This window comes from Lonchura striata, chromosome Z, assembly GCF_046129695.1.
Source record: "Lonchura striata isolate bLonStr1 chromosome Z, bLonStr1.mat, whole genome shotgun sequence".
NCBI lineage: Eukaryota > Metazoa > Chordata > Aves > Passeriformes > Estrildidae > Lonchura > Lonchura striata.
In genome coordinates, this window is record NC_134642.1 from 69,963,375 (window position 1) to 69,987,813 (window position 24,439).

A 24,439-nucleotide genomic window follows, 5' to 3' on the forward strand; every position below is an offset into this window, starting at 1 on the left:
TTTTTTTCTGACAAAACTTCAGTGAACATAGCTGTAACTTCATTAAGGCTAAATGGAACACAGCTCTGTCGTCCTAGTTGTGTAAAACATACTGGGTGGTTTTTGTATATTTGTTTTGTTATTGCTACAGGGCAAAGAATAACCTGTTTGTAAGCCCATGCCTAGCAGCCTCTGGGATGTTGCTACATGTGAGGCAAAGCACTATGGCTTGAAGGCCCAAACATTATGTAGAACAAGTAGAGCAAAATGTTGGAGCCACAGAGAACTTCAGGGACTTTTAGGTAATTAGGCAAATGTGAACTGGTGTACTAGGAGCAATGTATCAGGACACTTTCACAAGACATGGTGAGAGGTCTCAGTAAGAACCTCCCTTTCATTAACTGATAAAGCCTATCACTAGCTATGTAACAAAAGGAAGCAGTAATATCAAAAGAATCACAAATACAGTTTCTTGCCATGCTAGCGAAATAATACAATAATACATTCTTGTCCAAAGCCTTTAATCCAGACATTTTAAAAGAAACGAGAACAAGCTGAAAGAAGGGAACAGACCACTAGGAGAACAGTGGTGTTATTGTAACTTCTTGTTGCTGTCACACTACTCCCTCATTATGTTGGGTATATTTTCCAGCTTTCCCTTCCAGGACCTGCCAAAGAATTTAGAGAAGTGAAATATAAACTTTTATAATTTACCTCTTAAATTGAAAAAGACCCTCAAAACCAAAGCTAAGGACAAAATCTAGTTGACTAGTTGTGTTACTCCTTTTCATAAAATATAGAAGTGTACAGCAAAAGGATTCTGATTCATGGTTTCCTAGGCCACACATTATAACACTTTTTCATAGGTTTATATTGATTATTATTGGAAACAATACAAGATATAACTTTCTAATGAGGTGGACCAGCTGATGAAATCTAGGAATCCAGTAAAAAAAAAAAAAAAGTACAATAAAAATATTTTTATTGGCATTTTTTATTCTGATATGTCACCAGACAAGATATATATACTTGAAAGTAAAAAGATTTCCCACTCTGTGCTGAGATGGAGAACTTAATTTGTTTTAAAAAGTAAAATGAATGGTACAACAGAACAATCATATTTATCAATGTTACATACTACAGTATTGTCTACTGTTCTCTTAAAAGTAGAAGTACAGTTGTGTTATTACAGATGCCAAAAATGGAATTGCTTTTAAAAATGCCTTAATGGTACCATATCCTCAGTATAATTTATATTCTAATCACTTATAATCTGCCTATAATCACCTTTCTATTTTTCTTCTCCCCATAAATGCTACTTATTGGGAAAGAAAAGTGTGTATCGTGTACCCCTTCACACAGGTGTCATGCATAAGGTAATTCCTATGATTTTCTGCACCTCAAAAGTGCAACTGCTCCCCATAAATACACAGACCCTAACTCACATTACTGTACAAGAGACAGTCTCTACTAATATAGCTCTACTAAGATGACATTGAAAAACTATGGATAGCATTAGTATTTTCAATTCAGGTGGTTCTACACTCAATTATTAACCAACTCTAACTCATGTTCCCTTGGACACTAATTACTTCTGATCATGTGACTCAGGAAATCTGAGCAAAACTTTAATACTGGTTCCACTGAGAACTACCTATCTAGATAATGGGGGAAGCAATAAGCCAGGGATATAACCCATAAGTGCAGTAATTTGATAATTATTTTTTTGTTGACCATAAGTACCTAAAAAATTTCTTGTCTGAAGTTAATACATAAGTTATAGCTTTTCTTTATAGAGACTTCAAAAAAATGCAAAACAATCAGTAACCCTGAATAACCCTTTTAGAGCAGAATTATGTTTATGCAGTATTTAAGTTACTGACATATTAAAAAAAATATCCTGACTCATGATTACCTGAAACTGTGATGTAATCACTAATTATTTTTACTTTGTGTGTGTCCAGAGTTTCTGAAGTATGTTGACATATTGTAAGACATGCATATTTCTTCTGATAAAGACATTCGGACTGTAGAAAAGCTAACCTGTTACAGACAGGAGAGTATTGAGGTCTAAAGAGTTTGCAGTTTAGACTACTTTCCCTGGCACAAGATCAAATCATATTATTAGCAGTACTGGCCTTACATTAAATGAACAAAATGTGATCTCTTCTACTCCAGGGTTCTTGTTTACTAGGTGTCTGTTAATTATAAGAAATCCATTCTGGAGCCATGAACAATTATTTCCTCTTAGGACAAACTGTTTAGGGATCTGAATGCAGAATCAGCAAGGAAATGGAGATGCTGATGATGATTCCTTTTACCCAACAGATCAGTTAGTGACTGTGGCAGGTTAAGTATTTTATGTTGCCTAAGGGATTTGAAGGCACATCTCCTTTAGGAACCACTAAAAATGCCTCAGCAAAGTCTAAAATGGGATTTCTATCTTTCTCAGAACTGAAGTGTATAAATTTTGAAATTTTCTTCTCTTCCAGGACCTGGGAATTTTAGACTATGTGAGAAGTTTCACATGACCAAAAACATCAAGCACAGGAACAGTCATTTACTTGTATTTTCTGTATGGAAATTTCAGTTCAGAAGACACAAGTACATACTCTAGTATGATGGACTGCCCTTCAGTGCAGAGTGCCTTTAATAAGTCAGTCAGTGTGGTACAGAGGAATCACGTGCCTCAGTCACTCCTACCTGCAATCCGTATGCCGAAAGAGAAGTTGTAATCAGAGTTCAGACAACACTTCAGTTTTGAACATTTAGGGAAAGAACCTTTTCTTTTTTTGAAAAGGACATTGCTAAGTTTAGAAATTTTGAAGTTAACAAAGAACCAGCTCATTCAGAGATCTTAGAAAATTAGTCCAAATTGTTACTGTTGCCATTAAACAGGGAGTTATAGAACGCTAACGAGAATCTGAGTTCTTTCTGACATGAGTATTCAGAATTAAGAGGGATAAGGTGCCTGGAGAGTAGAAATGTGGTAGTTGGTAGAGGAAGGACTAGTTTTTATTTTAGAGATGATGCTAGTACACAAGAATAAACATCTCTACTGAGAAAATATCTTATTCAAACATACTTTTCCTAGATTACATTTCCATTAGTGTCCACATGAAGCCATAAGTTCAGCTTTTTCTTTAACATGGACTCCATTAACAGAGGTTTCTATGAACATTCTGATTTACACGTTAGCTTATCAGGTTCTACAGCTCTATTTGAGTTCTATCTCTACTTTGCTGGCCATGCATCATTGAGAAGCTTAGCACAGCAAGTAGCAAGAGCCATGAGGAATCCTGTGGGATTAATGGAAAAATCTTATTTGGGGTTTCAAATCTATGGTACATATGTGTACAGGTCCCAGACAGAAAAATAACTCCTTAAATCTGTTGCCGGTATTTCTATTTATTTTACCCCAGAGGATGACTTCAGAAAGACAACAGATTTGTGATCTATAAATGAACTGGAAACCATCAAAACTAGCATAATGTTCCAAGGTAGAAGGGGGGACTAGATGTAGGATGTTGGGAATATTTAGATTTAGTACTTAGTATACCAGTTAAAAGGGCTTTATGAAACTATAGAAAAAAAATTCCCTCTTTCCTTTTTCATTGCAAGAGGACTTTTGTTTCCATTTCTTCTAATTGTAGGTCCTGAAATCACAGCAGCTGATAATCCAGCTGCCTCTTTTTTGTTTCATAAACAGTAAAGCATTTATTTAGAAAAAGAACCTTTATTTTTGCCTCCACTGTCTTGTGGTTGGTCTTTGGTGATATAGAAAGTGCAAACTCCTTATCTGAATGGCTGCAACTATTAGAAATTTAACAATCAACCTGCTGAAATACAAAACCAAGGAGAACATAGATAACCCCCTCTCACTTGGTTTGGAATTTACAAGTCCAACAAAATTATAAAAGCTTGAAACATTTCAAACTAAACATTCATTTTGGACTAAAGTTACTATAAAACTTGAATACCTGAATTTCAGCCCAAAGTTTTCATTACAGAGGCTCCAATATAATGGTATTATAAACAAACAAAAAATTACAGTGGAGAATTTATTACAAGAAAGAAAAATGTAAATTTGGAAGACAACATTCTCAAGACTGTAAAAAGTCTTCATACATTACCTAGATCTATGCTATTCTCTATTTATCTACAGTGAACCAGAGGTAATTTTCTTCCAGATTTAGCCTGCTGACTAAACCAATTGTCTGTGATAATCTTGATAAAACTATGAAATAATTTACACAACCACAGTTTAAAAAATGTGTTTTCTGTTTCAGGAGCAAGTTGATCTTTTTAAAATGCCCTGTTTAGAAGGCGCAAATCCCAGGTTAATGTCTTTGTTTTCTCAAAATACATCCCTCTCATTACTCTGATTAACAGTGCTCAAAAGCACTGATGATTATTTTGTTCATTAGTGGCTGATGTCAGTCCACCAGTGGGTTTTTTTGCAGTTTTATTGTGCTGTCACTTTACCCTAAGAAGGATCCGAGATCTGTTGAGTTCCTGAGTCACACATCACGCCCAAGCGTGTATTTGAGCAATACAACCCTGGTAACAGTTTATATAGTGACTTCAGGCAATACAACTGAAAGCTGGCATTAGCCAATGGTGTGCAAGGCTGGACACTCCTTGTCACAGGTAAGTTTTTCACTACTGTTTCCTCTTCTCTGGTTTCTAAAGTTCTAGTTCTAGCGGGGGGTCCTGCTGCCTATAGCAAAGTACATTGGGACTAGTTGATCTTTAAGGTCCTTTCCAAACCCCTAACATTCTATGATTCTGTGATTCTCTAGCCAAACCAGGCCCAGCTACTGCAGTCCCTCCTCACAGGAGACAGTCTAGACCTCTCATCATCTTTGTAGCCCTCCACTAGACCTTGTACAATAGCTCCTTGTCTCCTCATCTCCCTGCGGATGAACCTAGAACTGGACTCCAGATGTTGAGTAGTCCAGATGTGCTTCCCTAGGGTTGAGGGAGAGGATCACCTCCCTTTACCTGCTGGCTACACTCTAGCAATGCATCCCAAGATACCACTGGCCTTCCTGGCTGCAAGGCACACTGCTGGCTCATAGCTTGTTATCCACCAAAACTCCCACCTCTTTTTCTGCAGAGCTGTGCTCTAACAGGTCAGCCTCTGATCTGTACTGGTACTTGGGGCTGATACTCCCCATGTGCAGCACTTGCCCCTGTTTATCCTCACTTGCCCTTGTCTGAGCTCATTAGGATTCTCTCCAGGCAATTTTCCAGCCTATTGAGGTCCCACTGAATGGCAGCACAGCCTTCAGGTGCATCAGCTATTCCCAGAAGAGTGGCTGATACATCAGACTACATGCATTTTTCATTCATTGAGGAGACCCAAATACAAAATTCACTGCTCCAAGATATAATGCTGGTCTGTGAGTATCCAAAGTTCTTTGGAGCCATAAATGGATGAATATCATATGTTCACATCTGTATGCAGTTTATCATCCTTGACATACAGATAGGCATCTTTAAAAGTTGCCCAACTTTTAAAGTTACCTTTAAAGAGGTAATACAGTGTAGGTAACTTACAAAAATTAGAAACATTACACATGGAAAATTTCAGCTTCAATTCAGCATGGTATACTGTATGATACTCTTATTCTGCATCAACAGGTACACCTGGACATCCTAAGTGTAAAATTCTCAATTAGATAGAACATCAAGTTTACACACATCACTGTTGAGGCAGGGACAGAATTAAAAGACTCCATGATGTGCAGAAGGCTTAAAGAAGAATAATCTTAATTAGCAGGAAGCGGCATTACTTTTATAACCAGGATCACTAAGGTGGAGGATGAATGGTCTCAAAGTGAAAACCTCTTATACTATTGGTGCACTATGAGCAGCACACTGTGGAAGAACATATCTATAAACAACACGAACAGAAATAGAGACAATAACTGTTTGCATTCCTTCTCCTAACTTTCCAGCCTAGGCCTGGGAGAATTTCTCTCTTTTCTCTCAGACTGAACTGAGAACATCCACATACACACTGTAATTTTTGAGTACACAGCTCATGAAAAAACACAAACAATGAAGGTGAAATCAGTATTATATCATTTGAAGGTTGTGGTGTCATATTAAAATAATGTACTTCCACTGGAATTACATATTCACTTTGCTAAAATTTATCAACCCTGTATGACAAGATGAACTGAAATAACATACAGCTTAAGTACTGTTTGCACAGGTTGACAAATAATTATATTCATAGGATAATCTTTCATCTCTATGTACCTGAACAGTTATGCTTTTCTTCCAAGCATTTTGAAATAAACACCTAGTGCATTTGGACAATAACTTACGTTGTATTTTTGAAATGGTATTCTCCAATTTAGTAAACCCACTAAAACCACATGCTGCTCCCCTTCTCCCCTCCCCTCCACCCCAAGTGCACCAGAGCAAGGAACTGGGGGCACAAAAGGTAATGACTGCGGGTTGAGGTAAGAACAATTTACTGTAAACAGCAATGAGATAACAAAACAAATAGCAGCTGCAACAATACCAGTGACAGAAGATACAAGAAAAGTAACTTTTCACAAGAATCCCTGTACCCAACAATAGACAGGAGTGGATGGCTCTCTGCCACGTTTATTTGTTTGGAAGAAGCCCCTTCTACTTGGGAGACAGTCCCTTTCCTCAGTCCCTGGAAAATTTGTAAAGTGGTTCAGAATAACCTCCATGTCCAAGCCATGCCTTCTCCTGGCTGCTGCAAAAATTAATCCTGTCCTGACCAGAACCAGGAGAACTTTCCACTGATACTGTTAAGGGATGAGGTAAATCCATCAGCCAACATGGTATACTGTATGATAAATGTATGCATTCTATGCCAAGAAACAGCTATGACCCAGCTAATTCACTTTTTTCTTTAAGCAAAGACTGTGACATAAGTTTGTTGGGGAGCAGTGACCAAGATAAAACCAGAAGGAACAGCACTGTAAAAATGTTTTCAGCTGTTTTTCTTAGACAAAACAACAGAGCAAAGGGAATTACTAACAGGAATTTCAAAAATAATTATGCTGGGGTGGTCTGCTCAACACCAGGGTACTTATATGGAGTGTAAATGAACAGCATTTTCACAAGGAATATGTGCCCACTGTTTATCATGGCAACCTAGCATTGGACCAATATGGAAAATTGACCCTGAGGGAACAAGTCCACAGAGATGCTCTTCTTTATCTGAGACAGCACTGTGTGACTGGGATTGGTGGTACACAAAGCTGGCAAGTCAAGGTTTTAAAAATATGCTGTATTATGCAGCTACCAATAAAATGAACCTAGCATGAATGTTTTCTGCAATACCATCTACCAGCATCACCTACCAGCCATCAACTGGTCCTGCATGGCTTATTTAAATCTCCACCCTTAAAGACAGTACAATAGTTTATTATTTACAAGTAAATTATCTTCCCAAAGAATGAGTGACTAGTGACAAAGCTTGATTTGCAAGGAATACAATTAAAGTAATCAGTTATCCAACTTGAATAAGATACCTCAGTAGAACCCAAATGAGTAGGTACATTTTATCTTTACCCCTCAGATATTAAAAAATAATCTTCTTTACTTTGCTTTGCCATTTTGTTGCAAAACAGCAAAAGCAAAAGCAACAATGGTACTCTTCATTATAAAAACGAAAGCAAACTAAATCAAAAAATCCCACAGTATAGTTATACAGTAACTGCACAGATTCCAAAATATTCATCAGCAGAACCTTGCCCAAAGGGAAGTAGATTGATCTGAAAGAACAAAAGGGAAAAAAAGGTAATTAAAATCATCACTGCATAAATTCAGCTTTTCAGGAAGAGATTGAAAAGTTCATTCTAATGATGACCTGAAAATGGAACACAGTTCATTGATTGTGTCTTAAGAAAATGCTCAAGTGAAATATATTTTAAATTATATTAATTTTAAATTTTCATTTACCCTATAGGTAAACAAATGGCAAGAAAATCCCTTCTGGTTGTGTTTAGCCACACTCCTTAGAAACTTAGAAAAAATCAGAAAGTTAACCACAGCTGAACAGTTGAGGAAACCTGTCAAATGTCTTTTGAACTATTTTTTCAAATAAACCTCTTACAAGGCTTCATTGATAGTGGATGCTTTTCCTAGCATAAACAGTCTATTGTAAGTTGCTTTGAAATGCTATCTAAATAATCAAATAATAACTTAGTTTTCTGTGATTTTGTATCAAATCTTATTTTGAGTAAAACAGATATTTCAGAAAGAAAGATTCTTGTGAAAAGAAGCTTAAGAATTTTGAAGAATAATCTAGTAGATGATGAAGAAATGCTCCAAAATTCACAGCAGGGAATAAATATGATAAAGAAAAATCTTTAAAAAAAAATTATGACCCATAATCCACACAGAAATGAATTAAAAATACCCTACAACCACAACACCCATGGTCTGTGAGTTTCAGTCCTAAGGAAATGAGTTCTAACTACTAGAGACTTTCTTTGAACAAAACAGAAACACATCAAGAAAAGATTTGAGAGAAGGCTCAAAATATTTACTCTGGTAAACAATTTACTCTAGTTTGATATAATCTACAAATATATTTATGGTGTTTATTCCAAAAGACTTCTGAGAAAAATGGAACCTTTGCAATAATTGCAGGTTGCTATTAAAATGCTATTTAGGAACAAATGCAGCTATTTATATTCAATGCTATCTTAACAATAAAATTCTGTTCCATTTACTTCTCAAAGAGCTAAAGCAGACATATTTCTATAGCAAGCAGACAAAAATATGTATTTAAATATAGATATTGAAACAATTTATTACAGCATGTATGTATGTATGACATGAGAATTATGTGCTACCAGTGCCTGCTAAAAAAGGTTGTCCAGAGCAGTTGTGGATGTCCCAACCCTGGAAGTGTTCGAGGCCAGGCTGGATGGGGAGTAGAGACTCTTTGTCTGGTAGAAAGTGTCACTGCTTGTGAAGGTGGGGGGTTGGAACTAGATGATGTTTAGGGTCCCCTCCAACCTAAGCTGTGATTCTATGAATGCACTTGAGACACAATGTAATCACTGGTGATAGTTAGCATGGGTTTACAAGGGAAAGTCCTGCTCAACCAATTTAATTTCCTTTCAGCTTTATAATTCAGAGTCAAAGCTGTGCTTTGATTTTATTGTTCAAATGTATTAAAAATACATAGGTATCTTTAAAAGTATAAAGCAAAGGAAAATCAAGTTCACTGACACATGGAAATGCATTAATTGTCCATGGTATTTATCTACCCCAGTGCAAAACCAAAGGGGTGATGGAAGTCAAACACAGGTCACAAGTGAGTCTGGCTGAACAACCTTATGCATTTTAAAATTTTCCTCTAAGTGTCAGTACTCCAGGGAGAGAAATATAGCAAATGTGAATAAAATGATAATGACAACAAAATATATTCTTGACTAGCTTTATACTTGGACAGTTTTATATAATCTTACATAACTGTTTTCTGTTAAATTACAAAATAGTACCTTCATTTGTGTTCAGTCTTTGATAATGTGTTTTCTCTTGTTGCTGTTGTCACATTCAAGGTGAACTTTATGACATCTTTTCAGACAGTATATTGATTCCTTACAATGCCTTAGGCAACCTTAAGCACTAGTCGAGAATAAACACAAATCTTAGTCCTATCAAGGCCTTTTAGAAAGCAATTTTCTTTTTTCTCTGCTCTGCATGGCATATCTGCCTACAATATTTTTCTGTTATGATGTCGGCTCTCAGCTATGATATTAATTAATAGACAAATGTCATCCCCACATATTTTAAGTAACACATTCTCCTTTATATTTTCTTCCACTGAAAATAATCATTGCTTCTTCACAGGATGTAAATATTTTCTTTACAACTACAGCATGAAACTGAAGCTGGTTTTAATCATTGTGTCAGTGAAATTCTGCTTAGCAATGACAGAGATCTTGTTTCCCCAGTGCAGTAACTGATGATTGCCTTCAGACTGGGTAGCAAAGGAGCAGTTTTGATGGTTAAAATATAAATGTTTACAAGAGGCCCATATTATAGGTCACTATTTTTAAGCAAGGCCAAATTTAAGAGACCTAAACTTTGCTGGAATAGCTAAACCAGCTTATTAAATAATTTTAACTGACTGGCCTAGACTGTACAATAGTGCATACATGAATTACTTGGAGAGCAAAATGCAACTATCTTTGTTGTCTATTGTTTCGCTATTTCATGACAGGTGGAATAATTTGGTTCTGTGAAACATTAAAGGTGAGCTGCTTTATCCTCCCTTTCACACATAAACCTGTGCTATAATAAGAAGCAATCTGTAGATACTCTACTATTTAGCATGCCTTCCTTTGCCACTGGGTAGCTCCTGTCACCCTTAAGCTTCTGTTCACAACAAACCTTATTAGCACTGGCTACACTTGCCAGTGCTCATATATAAAACTTCTTGGAGTTCAGCTTTTCTCTGCCAAAGTTCACTAAAGAAGCTCCACATGAACTTCTTTTCACAATAATCTGTTGCACTACAAGATGAAATAACTCACACATGCACACTAAGATGAAAAGAGCAAAAGGAAGGAAGTTTTACTTCTGACCTTGCAATATATAGAATTCCAAAAGTGGCAGTGGATTGGAGGATGGAATTGCCACCTCTCCAACCACACTGGTCAAACCAACAGTCCATCAATTCTCTCCTCCACAAAGAATGCAAAACAATCATTATTTACATGACAGTGTGTGAGAAACTCAGTAGAAATATGTAAACATCAGAAGGCATAGAAAACTTTTTAGAGAACTTTAAAACTTTTAAAAGAACAGGGTGACAATAATCACCATTCTAGATGCACTCAGTTTAAAGTAAAAGAAGTGAGTTTGTCATTTTCAGCATTGTTTAGCTGTGTTTACACAAACACCCAGAATGTCCTAATGAGTCCTTTTTGTATTGTATACTATCAGATGGACAGTGCCTTTAAAACAGGAGCTTTTAAAGCCCTGGTGACATGTCTATTACAGTCATATCAGATGTCCCACACCCTCCCTCATCTCGTTGTGTCCAGTGCTTGGCATGAAATTCTCAATACTTATGTTAGGTGACACACAGAGATCAAGAAACCATCCTCCAGTTAATGGAATTAGTCACTCAGTATCCAGCCCTCACATTTTTATTGACAGCAGGCTTGACCGTCAGTGCAGTTTTTAACAAAAGAATTTTAAATATCAGTTGCAAAATGTGATACACTTTTCTCTCAGACAGGTGAAATGTGGCTAGAACTATATAAGCAATTCTGCTCTTATCTCTGGGAAGAAGTTTTTTTCTTTAAAAATTGTAGATGTAACATCTAACAAAATGACTTGCATTTGAGCAGTAACAAAAATAAACCCTGGAATTCTGAAATTCAGCAACAGCAGTGACAACTAGAATAGCTTCTTCTACATCTCATCAGTCCTCACTAGATGGTTGCCTTTTTACTAGTTTGTCTCTAGGTCTACAATGAGCAGAGACCTCATTACAGCTCACAGTGCATAGCAGAAGACTCCAGCTTGGTAGGCATAACCTGGTTTTTGTAAAAAATACATCACAATATACTTTGCACTAAAAGATAAAATTTGGATTTTTTTTTTCTTTCATGCAGTGTTATGTCCTATAGAGAATTTAAAAAACATTAGATGTTTGTACAGTCAGCTTTTCAAGAACAGATCATTTTTATTTACTTTCTTCTAAAATGAGGCCAAATCACATCTCTAAAAAAAATTATCTTACACCCATCACAGAAAAATATCTAATTAAATATTAAAAGCAGAAGTCATTCAACTAAATGGTAGTGCCAGCTGGCACAAGGATGCATGCATTTTTATTTCTTGTAACCAGTTAGATGTACTGTAAAAGACTATAATATTTTCATTATTTTTACATTATTATTATTGCAAAATCTGCAAGCCATGACAACTAATCATATACTTGTTGGTGAGTTGTTATCAAACATCACAAGTTGTATATTGAACCTCAGTGATGCAGAAGCCATCCTCAATGATACAAGTGTTGGATACAACTTGTACCCATGTTCCCTCCCTTACACAGGGTACATTTGTACATATAAAAGTGTAAATACACAATGATTTGTCTGTATATCCCTGTGACCACAAATTCAATTCTAGCAACCAATGATTACTGGTCAATAATCCAATGATTATTTCTTTGCATGATTGCTACTTATGCTACCATGCATGCAGAATGAATATGCAAAATGAAATTAGGTGGCAGGCTTGATTCCTTAAACTTACATATTAAATTTATTACATGTCTGTTGGCAATGTTCTGAGAAGTTTTTATTAAAATATCATGAAAAGGAGGCCTGTTTATATTAAATCATATGATAGAGTAGTGGGATGCAAAAAGGATCTTTATCTACCTGACCTATGGACTCTCAGGTACACCTTTTGCTTTCTGAACAACAGTTTCACATGTAAAACAGATAAATAAAACTGTTTATTTTTGAAATTCACTGAAGTACTATCAGGTAATACAAACAAAAAATATTCAAACATTGAACCTACTTATTTTGAACTGACATAGTGACCGAGCACAACAATTTAATAAATTATTTGATTTGAGGGTGTATCACATACAAATCTCTACATAAATAAAAGTTATCCAAGAAGAAAAAGGTTTAAGAAAGCAGTAGGAGAAAAGGATGATAATGATATAGTATATTACAAATTCTTTGTAATATTTCAATACATCCAATGCTGCTTAACAGTACTTCTCACCCATATCATTTAGTATAGAAAATTTATAAAGAACAGAGGTCCATACAGCTCACTTTTGAAAAGTTCTTACCACATTTTCCCTGTCTTAAGAAAAAAGATTAAGGAACAACTCAGTAAGCAACACATTTAATTTTGACTTTACAACATCCAGGGCTTCCTGTCATTCTGCAGAAAAAATAAACTCAAACCTACTCTTTAAGATGGAGTGAACTTTGAGGATTCATAGTATTTGTATAATTAATATTTTATAGGTAATAAATTTTAATAACTCCCAGAGACATGATGGCACAGAACATTCACCGAGGGTGGGCTCAGTCATGCCTACAGTAGTAGACAAATGGGGTCAAGCTGCCATTCCACATTTCAACACATTTGACTTCCTCAACTCAGATTCAGTTCTAATGCACTTCAAAATGCTGCTTAACTTGCTTTTTTTTCTAGCTAAGGAGGAACACTCTGAATTTGAAAAGGCCAGTAAATATGAATTTAATAGTCATGTTCACCTAAACATCTCTTTCCTAACAGGGATCTCCTTTATAGGAAGGAGAGGACACTTTAGATTCGTCCCTAATTCTAAGAGGACTCCCAATCTCTTTAGGCAATTTTTTTGCAAAGTGTGCAGGAATCTGGTGTATCACGTTTTCCAGATCTGTAGGTGGCACTGGAGTCATAGTGGCCTCTCCAATGTCAACTAAACAAGGGAGTGTAAAAACTGTAGAACAGGCAGCACCTAAAATCTCTCTTGTCATTCCAGTATTGATTTTGAATATAGAGTAAAATTTGGCATGTCCAAAACACATGGCAGAGCTTGGTAACTGAAAGGAAAGGTTTCATCTGGTCCACACCACAGGCCTAGCAGAACTGTCACACAGGACACAGCCGAGGAGATCTGCTGCTGCATCTTTCCTCTGACAACCGTGATCCAATTGTAATTTACTTACTTGTTTTTACTACATCTCCATAGATCGCTTCAGCTTCAATTGTCTGGAGAGAGCCTCCTGCCCTATCTTCTCTCCAGACTCCATGCTATATTGGTAATCAGGCATGCAGTCTCAGTGGGAAGTGGGAAGTATCCACACCCCATTTGCAGTCTCGTGTGGATTCAACCACAAGAAAGCAAAATTCAAGTGCCTCTCATCAGCAGTACTAATAAAACAGGTCTATTGACCAATGAATTTTAAATACTTCCACAGATCCCCACTCACAGTATTCACATACCAAAGCCTTTATTTAGAGATGCAAACTTTTTTCCATAGAAAAGTAGGTCAGGTAGCTAATAGAAACAGATTAACATCTGAGAATACTTAGCAGTGAAGTCAACAAGTTAAAATTTCATTTTGGAATATGAACAAAGTCTGAATTAGTGATTTTCCTCAGGGACTGGTCATAAAGAAAAACTTAAAAATTGCAAGAGTGTTTTCATTTTATCAAGAAACTACACTCTCTCAGTTTGTCAATTCTACCTCATTATGAACAAACCCATTACCTTGATTTTGTTTCACAATAGGTGTCTATTTGTTATCAGCATTTTAGGTAAAGAGAAGCAAAGCAGATAAGGAAAAGGATTACAAGGCTTGTATGAAACTCCAGATTCACTTCAGTTCTGGATAAGGAAAGACAAATTGCTTTATTACTCGTATTAAGTAATATACACTGCTGCCTACCTAAGATCAGGTTAACTACTACTACTGACTTAAACCTTCAAGGTAAGAGGATTTAATAGTGAGAAAAAAATCTCTCTAATTCTCTTACCTCTATAAATGGCTCCAATATGCTTATCAAAGGAGGAGCTTCCATCTCTTAACCATGGGTATGCTAGCAATCACATTAATTGCTCCACCTTCTTTCTGCCTTCTCTCACATTGTTACAGCTTTAGATTCACTCAAAATATTTCTATTGCAATGATACAAGTGTTGGATTTCCACTTGTACCCAGGCTCCCTCCCTTACACAGGGTACATTTGTACATATAAAAGTGTAAAAGAACTTGTGTATAAATCTTTCTGCAGAGCCATCTACTTTTGCACACAGCTGTTGCTGTTCTAAACAAGAGTAGCTAAAAAAGGCTCATAATTCATGATTTAATTAATTTATTCTCTGAACCATTTATCTCCATTGGGGCAGTAATGTAGCTAGATCTGGAAGCAGAAAGCCAAAACATGGAATGCTTTGCCACTTGAATGGTTACATAATTTTAAGTGTTAATTACCACCTAGATGCATTTTACTCCTTCAGGAAGACTTGTTGCACCCTTTCACAAATGGAAAGCTCCATTGTACACAGAACATAATACCAGGTTACAATGCACCTTTCCACAAAGTCTTAAAGTAATCACTACATGAGAACAAAACACAGAACTTGGGCTCCAATGCAGTATGTTCAAGGATGGCAGAATGCTATGATTTAATTGTTTTCAATACAACACTTCATATACCACAAACCATTCTCTGAATGGAACAGACGATATTTGAAAGATCATACTAACTTTGAAAAACTGTTGCAAGAGAAAGGAAAATACTTCCTCCTCCTCCAAAACTACTTGTTTTGCCATGTTGTAGAAGGTATAGAAAACAAATACATGTTCAAACTTAATTAGAGAAATTGTGTGAGGACTATAAAATATTGAAATTTTCAATAAAATAATAAATAATATTTATACCTCCTCTAGCTCTTACACAGCAATTTCAGAGACAGATTTTGTTCTGTTGTGGTCATATAAATTGAGTTCAACTCCTTTGTTTTGGATTTAATTACTTCAGGCTTACCAACATAACCAAGATCAGAGGCTGACAAAATTACTCTTCCAAAGGTAATCATAAATACAAAACACCAGAGAAGGAACCAACTGTCTGCAAGACCAGCCCTCCTCTTACATTTGTCGTCAATAATGAGAAATGCAGAATATCATCTGATTCACTAGTAAAGAAAAATACTGTGTTTTCGAAGTGTTCCTGACTTAACATTTAGACCACACTGAACCATCTCATGGTCCAATAGTGTCATCATTCATGCTACAAAATGTGCATAGCACACAAGCAGAAGGTTCAAACTATTTGAAGATGGGAAATACTAGAAATAATTTTCCCCTCTGGTCTGCATGAATTATGATACAGCTGTGATTTACAAGACTCAATTATTTTCTCCACAGAACACTACTTCACATAATACACAGGGTGAGCAGTGTTCATTGAAAAACAATGAATCAATAGCTTGTTTTCTGCTAGTTGTTCAATGTTTGGCCTGGAGTCTTACTATACATATTACACAATACTGCTCTAAAAAGAAAACTCCTAGTTTTCTCATTAGCCTTTTTGGGTTTTTTAAAAATATTCACTGGTACTCTATGTGAATATACTTGTTTTTATGGTATATTAGATCAGCATATGTCAATTTTAGAAGGCAGCAGCTGAGAAATAGGGAGACTGAAGTAAAAGAAGTAAATCTTTTTAGAAGTTTCCTTAATCAGATCATTTACCTTCTAAGATGCTGTTTTGTCAATTATTTATGAAAACAATTTTGATGAAATCTAAAGGATGTGTTTATTTTAAGATGTTTGCCACTTATTGACCATCAAAAGCTACAGAAAAGCTCGCTACCAGGGAAGAATGACACTCAGCTACAACAAAAGAAGTCAATGTTTCAAGTCTCTCTCAGACCTCAGGCAGGCAACACCAGGTGCTGATCAAAAATTCCAAGCAACTAGCCATCCTACTAGCCATGAAGCAGTTGTCTCTACAGTACATATGCAAAATATAGTGCCCTTGGGATGAACCTCCATGATAATGAAAGGATATGTTTGCCTGTAAATCAGTGAACTCTTATCAAACCATTAGTGTTTTACAGAGCATCTCAAGGTGGAAGGGACCGTAAGGATCATCAGATCCAACAGGCTGCTTCTGGAAGGACTATATAAAACTAAACCACACAGCTAAGAGTCATTCAAAGACTACATGAACTCTGGCAGTCTTGGTGCCCTGTTCTAGTTACTGACCACGGTCTCAGTGAAAAACCTTTTATTCACATCCCATCTGAACTTCCCCTAAGTTTCATTCCTTTTCCTTGTGTCCTGTTGTTGGTCCCCAGAGACAGAAGCCAGTGCCTGCCTTTTACCTGCCCTAAGAAGATGTGGATGGTGATGGGGTCACCCCTCAGCCTCCTTCTCCAAGGGGAACAAAACAAGTGACTTCAGCCATTTCTCATGTGGCTGGCCCTCAAAGCCCTTCACTGTCACAGTCACTCTTGTCTGGACAAGCTCAAGGAGTCTGATGTCCTTCAGGGAATGACGCACCCTTACACAGTACTTAGGATAAGGTACTCAGCCTTCAGTGCAGCGCAGTTTGCTCCAAAAGGTGATGGCTAAGGGTTAAAGGGCATTTCCCCCTCTTGCCCCTAGTATGTTAGTATACCTGATGATTTGGACAGCCTGGTGTACAGCAGAGTTCTCACAAAGCAAGTCAGGATGCAGTGAATTGCAGCATGGGGGCATGAATGCCGTGATCAGCTCTGACTTAGAAGAAAACATCAGCTGAAAACAGTGAAACTGTAAATTACTGGATTTTGTTCCAGATTTACTTTGGAACCCCTTCTAAGCTGCCATAAACAATATGTTACATGCACTTGCTAACACAACAGGCATTTCTACACTAAGGGGAAAAGCACAGCAAATCTGAAAAGCTTGATTACTGGGGTTAGCAGCAACACAGTTTAGTTTTGGTCATGACTTCAGGTTGGACAATATGATATACTATTCTCAAACATTCATTCCGTGAGTGAAATTATTTCCTAAAATTTTCTAGGAGCACTTACTGATAAGGAAATCTTGAGTTTTGGGGAAAAAAATTGGTCTAAATTGTTCAAATTTTAAAAAGCTATCATCAGTTGCAACTGGAGTCCTATGATATCAGGATATAACACTGAATTTTATACATACACATTAAGTAAAGCATGTTTGTGCAAACAAATGAGAGCTGTCACATCCACTAGGAATACAAGTATTTTAAAACATTAAATTATCACTGTATGTTAATATTGATACATTGGTAGAGGACTATAAGGAAACAACTCAGTTTGAATGACACATATATAATTTGCTGGAGAATTACTGTTGGACTTGTCAGCCTACATTAAAGGAGAAATTATTACTGTCATTGTTATTCTACAGTTTAAATGGGGACCATCTCATTAATGCATTATGAAGTAAATTTTAACATGCTCTTCCCCACAAAGACCTATATAGACAGGGTCACAAAGTGACCAGTAAATGGAACACAGGTTCCAGAGGCAGCTGAGGCAGACATCACACACTTTCCACCCTGCCCTAGTGGGTGTTTCATGAGCAGAGCTGCTGTGTTTGTTTAACTGCTCACTTGACAGAGCCCAGACCTAGCAGAGGATGAGTGCTGCAGCCTGGCTAAGGCTCCTGGCCCTCAAGGCTCCATGGCCTATGCTCTCAGCCTTCAGGCTACCCCAGCACTCTGCTGTGTGGCCAGCATCCACTGCCAGACCAGGCAGATGGGCAGCTGCCAACTGCACACTCCTGGGATGTGCAGCACCCAGGAGCTCAGCACCAGGGGCAGTGACACGAGGTCTGGGGGCTCAAAGGATGTGCTTCCCACCGCCGTGCTTTGTTCCACACGTTGTCATCTGCTGCTGCACTTTCCACGGCTCGCTATGCTGCAGAGTGGTTTTACAAACCACTTCAAGAGCACTTGAGGACAAAGAAGCTTCTATTTTCTCACCCCCCTTCCAGTAACACACAACATATTTGTTCAGGGATTCATTAGCAAAGTGCTCTTTAGCATAAGTCTAGAGAAAAAAATCCAGCAGTGGTTCCTTAAGCAGTGGCTCCATTAACATTGGGAGTAACTAGTCTGCAGGCTGGAGATTGCAAAATGCTTTGTCCTTTCTACTTTACAAAGCATTATAACTCATTAACAAGCCCTGCTAATTGAATTTGATTTAGTGTCAACACTGTCACAATCACACAGAAGCACACCACTAAAATTTCAATCCTGCTTGCTGTGATCATTAAGTCCCATTGTCAAACAGAAGCTCTGCCTTTGTGGTGAAGGTTGTCAGATCAGACTCACAGGGGCTCTGCATTTCAGCTGCTGTGTGAAATACATAAAAAGTGGCAAAGCTACCACCTAACATATAAGATTAATAGAAAAATTAATTAGTTAAAATTACATTAATAAATTATGCTGGTGGCTGCTTCTTCCATTTCTGATCTCAGTTATCCTCTTCAAAACTCAAAACCCTGCTGACCAACAGAGATTTGAAAGAATGAATGGGCTAGGAAAATGACTGGATTTTTTTTTTCCCCATATAAATCTCCTTTCAAATAAACAGAACAAAATATGGAAGGAAAAAGGTAGATTCAAAGCACATAATTGATAACCACAGAGTTTTTAATATACTGAGCTTGCTGGAAGATTTAGGCTAGATTTTTTTTTTGGCTCTTTGTCCAAATCAAATAGATAAGCAGCAAAAAAAAATGTTTCCAATACTCTGTCTAGGGGCTTTTGGTAAACAATAATACCATTACTAGTAATAGAATGAAAGAAAATAAAACTACATCCTAAGAACAAGTATTGTCTAGATTCTGACCCTTAATGAAACCTAAAAAAAATATTCAAAGTCTGAATGTTCTGTTCCTAGTCATAAAGAATCATTTATGCAACTGATCGTCCAAGCTGACTTTCCACTTTAGCCCATCACTGGCCTAAGGAAACACACTCTTCCTTTTTAAGACTAGTGAGTATTTAATCATGCACATAAGGCAGAGTTTCTTCTCTCTCCAGAGGGAGAGATTCATGAACCACTGAAGTTTCATGATACACCATCACATCTTTTTATTTTAGTATTTTACATGCAGACACAAATCTATCCCTCGCCAATATGTGTGCCTGGGGCTTCCCTACCTCAACAATAGTATAATTAAATCTCTATCTCAAAGATCACATGAAAGTGACATAAATACTGAAAAACTAGGAAACTATGAAGTTGTACTGTTGCAGTTGGGGGATACCTTATCACCACCAGGCACTACTGTGAATCCATTTAAATCCCCTCTGGAATCTCACCTGAAAACTTAAAAAAGCCCCAAACAAGCAAAATAAGCAATCAATCAAAAAAAACCAAACCAAACAAGTAAAAAAAAAAAAAAAAAAAAAAAAAATCAGAAGACTCCCTACAGCCACAGTGGAAATATCATGATCTGATGATTTACCACTTTATGTTGATCCTACTCTTTGTCATTTTCCACAGCTAAGTTCCTGTGTTACAAAAATTCAGTCATTATAGCCTCAATTATAGACTATGAAATTTGTATTACAGAATTTCACCCCATTTTTATTCCTATTATGGCCATGTCTGTTTTCACTATACTAGATCCCAAACATCCTCCAGATTAATAAAGATTTTCACTTTTGCTGTGTCCATGCATCCCTAATAATCATGTCATAGTCATTAATGGAAGTATTCAATAAGGTCAGCACAGAAACTGATGCCCAAGGAACTCCCCTAGAAAAATTATTCTCTTCAGTCCATTACTGTATATCCCTATCAGCAATATATCACTTTGTTTTACATGGAATCCCAAAACCCTGAGATGAAATAAACCCAAGGTCATATTCTAGAATAATCCAGTTTGTCCACTGATAAGTGCCTGTTTATTGTCTACTTGTGTTTTGAATGATACTTATCATACACTGAAAATTAACTTAAAAAATCCCAAATGATTTAAGGGAAGTGTTTCTCTCACAAGAATACACTCTGGGGAGTTATCATGAGCTTTCTGTGAAGAGGTGGAGGCAAACTAGGTCTCCCCAAAGATGTACTTTGCCACACCCACACGTGAAACTTGGCCTGAGCTGAGCACTGTTCTGTGCCGCCTGCACAGAGCCTAAATGTCCCCACTATGAAAAGGTTAACTGACTGATTTTTGCAAGTTTCCTTTCTAACATCACTGTTCATTGGTGTCACACACTGAACACAACTTTCAATTGTCTAGAATTTCTTCTGGCAAGCTACAGCCTCACTTTTTCAAAAGCTTTGGTCATAAGAATAGTGCAGTAGAGTATTGAGGAATATTTTGAAATTCAGAGGACAGTCCACTCAAAAGCTGTATTATATAAGTGCGTCTAAAAATACTTACTGCTGGTCCAACATAGTATATATACCTACTTAATCTTTCAGAAAAATAAAGCAAAACATTTGAGCAATCTGCATGCTCTTTTGTCTTGCAACTCAAAACCTTTGGGGTTAGCTCAATTTTTTGTGTCCATTTGTTGATGCTAAAATGCTATTGTGTGCTTTTTTTAAAGCAGAACTAGCGCCCCTATCCCACCCTCCCCCTCCTTCCCCCCCACCAATCCTAGGAATTTGGTAGTCTTCTTCTTCAGTGTAAAACACATATTCTGATGATCCTGCAGTCAGTCCTTTCCAGATAGGCAATGAGTACAATAACTTGTCTATCAGACAGTTCTTTGTCTTGTCTATCAGATTCCAAATTTCTTTCTTCCCTGCTGGGCTGGAAATGATTCAGCTTTGATAAGAAGCAATACCGTGGTGCTTAAAGATTGCTTTTACCCAAGCTGGCCATTTCCCTCCTCTTTTCATGATTTCTATGGACCCTTATTCTGTGTCTGTGAGAACATCCCTTCCCTATCAGCCTTTTCATGACAAATTGCTGTCACCTCTCCAGAACTGGTCTGTAGAAATTTACCAACCAGCCCTCTCTGTGTTCCCTTTTCCCTCTGATCCACCTTGAGTCCACAGAAATGTGTTCTTACTATCAAAGGTCAGAATAATGTGATCAATCATTTGCTATCTTTTGCCACTATCCTACCCTGTACATAGACTCAAGATGCTTCTGAATTTTTTCTCTTTTCCACATCCAAATCTCTGGGTGGGAGAAGAACTCAGAAACCTGTTTTAAGCATTTGCTCCCCGAATTGCGTGTGGGCTGCTGCCTCACTTCATTCTTGTCACCGTCTAGACTATTCTGTAAAAAAATCTAGTCCTTATGTAAAAGAAACAGACCAGACATCTCAGTTGTCTAGTATCTATTTTTAAATTGTGCAACTTTGTGTCATTGCAGTTCGCAACAACTACATGAAGTATAAAAAGATGTCCATTTTTAAGCTGCTGAAATCCAACCACTTACATAAGACATGACTAATTACCAAGAGGAAACCAAACTTCCATAGTACAATTTTGCTGTTTTAAGTTCTGCACCATTCTCCCCATTGTCTGGCCAGAGGACCTAACTGCCAACTGCCTGACTGGCAGTGCAGAGTTACAAACTTTGGTTAAGATCAACAAAATAATCAGAAAAAAAGCTGCTGTTGGTCATTATTTTGGTTTGATGTTTTCTGATGTTTCTAAGATTTTTTACACCTAATGACTGAATTATCATTATACTACAACTACTGGCATGGCACTATGGTATGGTTTATAAATAGAAAATGGCTTCCATTACATTCACAGATAGTACGCAGCCCAGATTTTTTCACTAGAAATGGCTTTCAAAGAACTGAAATGGAAATAAACTGTAAGGGAAAATAAACAAAAATAAACATCTTTTTCTTCTGTTTTTCCTAAACACACATACCTATATATTTCTTAAAAGGGCCAGAAAGGATCACAGAAGATTTTGAGCCAAAAGGGTCCCACAAGGACCAAATCCAACTCTTAAGTCAATGGCTCATATGGGGATTGAACCCACAGCCCTGATGTTACAAGCACCATGCTCTAACTGACTAAGCTAAGTTATCCCTATTTTCAGAAGGAAGATGAAGAAAACACTATGATATCTCTCCTGGTCTGAAAAGATTTTGCATTAAATGTTTATTGCACCAAAACCTTTTTCATAAGTAAAGAAGATCAGGTATTTACATATACACTTTAGTTATTGTCTCAATAAGACCTTGGTAGTTCAACAGGACAAAAACTCAAAGTCAAAAGTGCAGTAAGTCACAATGGTATGATGCCCTTACCACTGAAACTGATGTTACTAAGACAATTCCTATAAAACCATATGTCACATCAGTAAATAAAACAGCAATTCTTAACAAAGAGTAAGTATTTTCAGACCTGAAATCTTTTGGTTGTGGTAATAATGTTCAAGAAACATGTTAATGAACTGTACTGTATGGTCTAAGCATCATACGAAACAATGAAGATGTATTTTTGCATTCAAGTCTAAGGATCAGATAGCACCATGGAAAACACTTATGTCTAGAATTACCAAATAGTGCAGAAATTTCAAGAGAACTGCAGTATGAAGTTCTACATGGCCGCCTCTCAAGCTATGTACTTTTAAGGGATGTGGTCATTTCTCAAATTTTGCATGTCAACAATTTCGGCATTGCCATAGGGAGCTTCATATTAAAAATATTCCTGAAAGTGTTTATATGTTGAACTGCTCACAACATAGTTCGCAGGTAGCTATCACTTTGGCTCAGCATGACAAACTTTTCAGCACAGCTGGAAGTTATGGTATACAGCTTGTGAAGTTTGAAGAAAGGGGAAAGAGCCTGGAATGACAGATTGACTTATGATTTACAGGAATACCTGCTTAGATGCAAAAAATCCCAAAAAACGCAAATAAAAACATATGGCTTCATCTCTCTAGATCTGGCAAGCATCACATAAATATACCTGTTCTAAAGCGGGGAACAGACACCCAAACCCATCTACAGAATCTTGAAACTGCCGTTGAACTGAGAACTCAAGTTGCAGAAGTTGATCTCAGTCATGCCTGGCCAGGTACCTAGCTTCAGCTACTGCAATCCAACGACTGCAAAGAATTGCTGAAGCTGTTTTAGATGTGGTGGGAAGGTAATTTTCTAGCCTGTGGAAATTTTGGGCATTTGACAGGCCTTCTCATTCTGTAATAGGAAATTACCTCACAATATCATCTGAGCTGGAAAGGACTCACAGGGAACATCAAGTCCAGCTCTTCAGTGAATGAGCCATGCAGGGATCAAACCTGCAACCGGCATCATGCTCCAAACAATTGAGCTAACCTCTGTGGCTTAAATTCAAGGTCTCTTTAGATGCAGTCTGTGAAAAATATGTCAGATATATCAGCTTTTGAACATATCAGGACTTGAGTAAATCACTTCTATGAATGTCATAACATTTAACTCACTGTCCTGCTTGTTCCAAGAAAAGATAAGACTTTCCCTCTTGTAATGAAGATGATCTCTTCACTACTCATCCATTGGCTGTTCTGTCTGATTTAGGGTTATGCCACCTTGAACTAATATTGAAATATTCTTGCAGTAAAGACTTTAACTATTTTACACCAGAAATCCATTTGGCTAGTTTACCCTTCAGCAAACTTTGCTAGCTCTCACCTGTCTTCATGGCTTTTGCTCTAACCCAAGCATTTTCTCCTTGTAAATGTGGCATGCCTCTTGCCATAGACAGTTTTGATTTTGAATATTAAACATTTTCAGACTGAAAAAAAAGGGCAAAAACACAGGATATGTGTCATCAACTCAAAAATTTAAGAATCTCAACCTAACCAAAATCAATTGCTTTTCAAAATTATAGCTGTCAAATTTACTTCAACAATACCAACACTGGTGCAGGAAAAGTGATTTCAACACAGTCTATCTCACTGAAAAAGTGATTTATCTCACTAAAAAGTGATTTATCTCATTGAAAAGTGATTTCA

At 37.0% G+C, this 24,439-nt stretch overlaps 1 protein-coding gene across 1 annotated transcript in view; it reads right to left on the reverse strand.

The window, feature by feature from the left end:
• The window catches only part of RORB (RAR related orphan receptor B), a 129,213-nt gene that overhangs the window by 57,961 nt on the left and 46,813 nt on the right, over window positions 1–24,439 (reverse strand). The gene's annotated exons all lie outside the window — the stretch shown is intronic.